At 41.1% G+C, this 6,000-nt stretch overlaps 1 protein-coding gene across 5 annotated transcripts in view; it reads left to right on the forward strand.

The window, feature by feature from the left end:
- dia (diaphanous related formin 1) overlaps nt 1-6,000 on the forward strand; it is a 299,177-nt gene that overhangs the window by 41,305 nt on the left and 251,872 nt on the right. The window contains exon 1 of one of the 5 annotated variants that reach the window (XM_068387089.1): nt 1,169-1,284. The exons of the other annotated variants lie outside the window; for them this stretch is intronic. The gene's annotated coding sequence lies outside the window, so the exon portion shown is untranslated. Of the gene's footprint in view, nt 1-1,168; nt 1,285-6,000 lie in introns of those variants that run through there. 5 annotated transcript variants of the gene reach the window in all.

Below are 6,000 nucleotides of genomic sequence, written 5' to 3' on the forward strand. Positions count from 1 at the left end.
AGCCATACCCGGACATGTTCCTAATACTTCCTGCGAGATGAACATTGGGAAACGCCTATTTTTATGTGTAAGATTCCTATTTAAAGAACATTCTTAAATAGACCTTATATGCTATATCTTTCATTCATATTGCACAGGCTGCCATCATTCTCTTTTGTATTGATAAGCGAGGTGGCAAGGTTTTCCCTCGATTACAGTCTAATACTGTACTAGGCAAACCCGGGTAAATAACTATGCCAGTAGTTAGACATATCCACCCACCTAAGGGTGAGTCATTCAATAAGTAACGGAAGGTTTGTTGGTTTGGTGAACAAATGACAAAGTCTCTGATAATTTGTATTTTTCCCTAACTAATACAATCCTGAAGTTATTTATATAAATTGTCCCGGCATCATCTGTCCCCTAATAAGTCCTGCCTGCAAAGAAAAAGTGACTAGTTTACCTGTCCGTGAGTATATAGCCTATACAGGTGGATTATATCCCTAGTGTCTGGGTAGGGTTGCCACCTCGTACCAAAAAGTTTGATTGACTACCTTCCAGCTTTGCTGGACGAATATCCAATACATGACAGAAGGTTTGTATTAAAAGAATTTGTCATGTTTCTACACCCATCTTCCTGCTGTCTTCTCTTGGGAAATATTTTTACTATTGTTCCATCTACAATAGTTGATGGAGATGGTGGTGCCATATTCTGTCAGTGCCCCTCATTACAGAGAATATTACTTTGGTTGTTAAAGAGTTTTTTCCAATGTTTCGAAGCTGATATCATCTTCCTGTTTCTGTTTTCTCTAATATTCCATAGGTTCAGAAGTGGGTCTGTTGACTCTTTATTGTTACAAGGCTAGATACAATTATCGGGTTGCCCATGTCATTGATCTATAGCCTATTGATTTTTTTTTTTTTTTGCAAGCCAGTATATTTTTTGCCAGATTCTCTCTCTCTCTTGCTCTCGGTATTTTTCTGTACTGTATAACTTATATTTTTGTACTTTGATTGTTTTTGGCAAAATTTCTTTCTTTCTAAATGTGAGGGAGTAGAGAAATTCCTTTATTGCTTCTTGTGTCAAGAATAACTACAACTCAGGCCAGTGATGGTTGTGCCAAATGTTTGCATTCTGAGGTCTGTGGATCTTGGCACTTCATGCTTTTCTTCACTTGTTACTGATGTAGTTGGATGTAGCTGCTCATACATTTCTAAAGACTAACTTGGGAGGTCTTCCATTTTTATGTGATTTTATTGTGATATATAAGGCAGTCATAGAGAAAATTTATCTAGATATAAAAGGTTAGTTTAATTACAGGCACATTACAGTACTTCTTGTTCATTCAGTGTACATTTAGTGTACAGTACAGTATAGTTTTCATTAAGGAATGATTGTTAAATTTTTTTGTATATTCACAATGACTGTTCATGGTCTTTCTATGCCAGTCCACACTCTCGCAAATTTTCTTAGTTCGTAAATCCGTCATCTTTTCTTCCTTCCCCTACTTCTTTTGCAATATCTAGGGACCCTGTCTGTTATTCTTAATGTCCATCTAATATCAGTCACTCATTATATGTCCTACCCAGGTCCATTTCTTTTTCTTACATGTTAGAATATATACTACTTTATTTTGCTCTTGTATCTATGTTGGTTTTTTTCTGTCATTTAGTTTTATTCCTTCATTATTCTTTCCATAGCTTTTTGAGTTGTAACTAGCTTATGCTCTAGGCTTTAGTAAAGCTCCAAGTTTCTGATGCATAAGTTAATACTAGTAGGACCATCTGGGTAAATACTTTTCTTTTTAGAGAAAGTGACATTTTAATTTTATGATCTCATTCTTTTAATTTTAGTAGAGTGTCCTGGGGAAACACTTATTGTCTTTCCTAAGCACTTACATTCATTAACAATCTCTAGAGGTTTATCCATAACTTTTATTTGTTGTGTCTGCATTTTCATTGAACATTATCTTAATTTTACTTATATTAATTTTCAGTCCTACATTTCTGCTTTCTTTATTCAAATCTTCTATCATCTTCAGCAATTTCTCCCCTGATTCACTAAAAAGAACTAAGTCATCTGCAAATCTTAAGTTGTTAGGGTATTCCCCATTAATATTAATTCCTACATTTTCCAAATGTAAATCTTTTATAAAACTTCTAGGCATTCTGTGAATAATTTAGGAGTGATGGGGTCTTTCTGTCTAATCCTTTCTCAATCTGAATTTTATCACTATCTTATGTACTGTAATTTAGGATTGCAGTAGTTCCTGTACGGATATCTTCAAATGTTCTAACATGAGATTCATCTATTCCTTGTCATTGAATGGCTTTCATTACTGCTGAAGTTTTAACAATCAAAAGCCTGCCTATTGTCTGTAAAAGCCATACCTACTGGTTTGTCATAATCTGTTGATTTTTCCATTAGCTGATCAATTACATGGATTTGGTCAGTTGTTGAATACCTACTTCTAAAGCCTGTCTGCTCTCTTGGTTGCTTAAAGTCTAGCTATCTTTCCAATTGGCCTAATATGATTTTTAGAAATATTTTATATATTATAGAGAGTAAACTTATTGGGCAGTAATTTTCGGGTCTTTTGTGTCTCCCTTTTTATGAATTAAATATGATATATATATATATATACTGTATATATATATATATATATATATATATATATATATATATATATATATATATATATTATTATTATTATTATTAGTACTACTACTACTACTACTACTACTACTACTACTACTTGCTAAGCTACAACCCTAGTTCCAAAAGCAAGATGCTATAAGCCCGGGGGCCCCAACAGGAAAAATAGCATTAAAATAAATTTCTTCCGTAACTGGAATACAAACCACGCTATTTATTAGGGGGTTATACTTTTGGCGGAGCTGAAATAACGAGCCATTAAAATTTAGCAAGGGTTAACTACCCACACCGCTAGTTAGGGGGGGTAGGGGGGGTAGCTTGCTACCACTCCCGTTCACATACCTGTGATTTATTCGCTTTACTTTTGGCTTGGATCGAGAGCGGTTGTTTCCTCTCTCCCTCCTTGCCTATTCTGGACTGCCATTAATTTTTGTCTTTTAACTTATTTTTTCTTATACTTGTATATGAAAACATTCTTAATGTTTATGTATATATATGTGTATAGAAATGTGATCAGTTTCCTTTTCAGTGTTTGTGCTGTGTGTGGGATACATATATGACGACACTTGCGTAGATTAGCAAGGCCAGCACAGTTCAACTTCGTGGGTAACGACCTCTCCCTCTCTGGTCCATCAGTCTTCCCGTCGGCATATAACCGTTAACTCGGCCGCCGCAGGGGAATCGTCATCACCTGGACCCTCTTCATTCAACTATTGTCTTCACCTTTTCCTTTTTCCTAAGGGAAACATGGATTTCTGAGCGAAGGGAATGTGGCCTCTCAAAGATTGACTACAGTCTTTCTCTCCTCGAGGTGCGAGGTGCCTCACACTGAGGGACCTGGGGGAACCCAAACAAAAATTAAGGCAATAAGGCATAAGGTAAGGCACCTTTACAACACAGTGTACTATTGGGGAAGCTCCTTTCCCGTGCGCGGGTTAGGTTGCTCTTCCGATTTTTTGTCTCAATTATTTTTAGTGATATAATTGTATTTTAACTTTTCAGCTTTTCTCCGTGGGGAACACTTCCCTTCAGAGGATCATTGGTTCTCACTATTAGTGAATATTCTTAGCTGATTTAAATACTTGTAATTCTGTTTTTATTACAGTTACTCTGCTCCCCCCTTCTCCCATGGATGTCAACTGGAGAAGGAAGGGCGCAACACTCAATTTTATGTTGCTCCCTCGGGGTTCCTCTTCGGAGTTCCTCCCTAGGGGATTTCTGTTAAATAATTAATTTTATTGTCGGCGCAATCTTTATTTTTATGTTGTTCCCTCAGGGTTCCTCTTCGAGTTCCTCCTTAGGGAATTTCTGTTAAAAAATTAATTTTATTTTTTCCCAGTTAACTATGCAGTTTTTCTTCGTTGGAATAAGTGCCAATGAAGCAGAGCGGTTCTGTTCATGCCTGGGGAATCTGCTGCCACTGCCGTCCCTCAGAGGACGTTGTCTTGGTCGTCATCCCTTCTCTTAGAAGTACTCCCGTGAAAACATGACCAGCACTTCAGATCATCTTAGAACGCTAAAGGAGGTTCGCCTCCTGGGGTTGGACAACTTCCCTTCCTCGGGAAAGTTTCATCCCCAGGTGTGAGGTTGTTTCTCTCTTCAGAGGGAGAACTTCCCACATCTTAATAAATTCATCGTCTCCGACTGCTGTTTCTGCCTTCGGCCAGACTTCTCTCCCCCCTTGCTGAGTTTCTCTTTCTTCAGGGGCGGAGCACGGTCTTGGCAAGTCTATTCTATGAAGAGCTTACCTCTCTCGTTCGCGAGAGAGGCCACTCATGAGACTCCTCTTCGGATGATCGCTACTGTTAAAGGTCAGCTTGCTGATCCACCGGCCCTCATGGGCATCTTCAAGTCTCTTCTATGAAGTGTTCACCTCTCCCGTTCGCGAGAGAGGCCACTCATAGAGACTCCTCTTCGGAGGATCGCAACTGTTAAAGGTCAGCTTTGCTGATCCACCGGCCCTCTTGGGCGTCATCATGAGCATCTTCAAGTCTCCTCTACGAAGTGTTCACCTCTCTCCTTCGCGAGAGAGGCCACTCATAGAGACACCTCTTCGGTGGATCACGCTGCTCATCAGTTCCTGATCATCCTACCAGCAGACCTACCAGCGGAACCTTGCGCTGCAACTTAGTCCGTGGACTTCAGTCCTGGACTCTTCTATGGACCTTTCACGGTTGCCATCAGTGGATTTTCGCCCTTCCAAAGGGCACATCCCAGTTCCTGATCGTCCTACCAGCTGACCTGCCGATCTACCAACGCATCCTTACGTCGCTGGTAGTTCTTTGGACTTCGTTCCTGGACTCTAACGCAGACCTTTTTACAGTCCCCATCGGTGGATGCTCACCCTTCCAAAGGGCACATCCCAGTTCCTGATCATCCTGGCAGCTGACCTACCGATCTACCAACGCAACCTTACACCGCTGTTAGTCCTTGGACTTCGGTCGTGGACTCTTCCGTGGACCTTTACGGTCTCTATTATGGATGTTTGCCCTTCCAAAGGGCTCATCCCAGAGTCTGGTCATCCTGCCAGATGACCTGCCAACCTACTAGCGCTACCTTCGCGCACGCACCAACATCCAAAGAAGAGAGGAGGGACCATAGTTCTGCACCACACGACCTCAGCCCTCTGGACAGAGTCCGAAAGTACCTTCTCTTAAATCTCTTCAGAGATGAAGGCCAACTTTCCGGTCCTTCAGCAGCTTCATCGGTCCCTAACAGTCCACTCAGTGATGTGATGGAGGACACACCACACACCACATAGAGACTCGCATCGACAAGCAAGAAGGAACTTGCTCGTAGCCTCTTCCCATCTAACAGTATGAACACTAAGATGGGCCAAAGTCCATTTGGTACTACTATCAGCCCGCTTCATTCCAGACTAGAAGAACGGGGTCGCCAACAATCTTTGCACAGCATCTCAGATAAGGTATACCGAATGGACTTCGGATCGCCTTGTAGCCAATAAAGTCCCGATTTTACGAGGTCCTCCAACTAGGGATCTGTTCGCAACGCTCCTGAATCTCAGACTGCCGTTGCTCCCCAGCCCTAGACCCCAAGGCTCTCTGGCAACAACGGTGGGTACAACAATGACGTTTACGTCTCGTCCCTGTTTTATCTGGAGAAGGACACTCAAGAAAGCTAGAACATCGGTCAACCTCTCAAGGACTCTCCTAGCTCCGCTACGACATTATGCAGAACGGTTTCCAAACCTTTTGCAGCTCCTGATAGAGTCTCCAAGAAAATCCTCTCCACATCACAGATAACCCACTTCGACACCTACCACAAGCTATAGCTTTGCTATGATTGTACGCCTGGAGACTACCCAATACCTCTTTGCGAAAAGGTTGTCTAGATTTTTGAGGAAT

Source organism: Palaemon carinicauda, chromosome 14 (genome assembly GCF_036898095.1).
Source record: "Palaemon carinicauda isolate YSFRI2023 chromosome 14, ASM3689809v2, whole genome shotgun sequence".
NCBI lineage: Eukaryota > Metazoa > Arthropoda > Malacostraca > Decapoda > Palaemonidae > Palaemon > Palaemon carinicauda.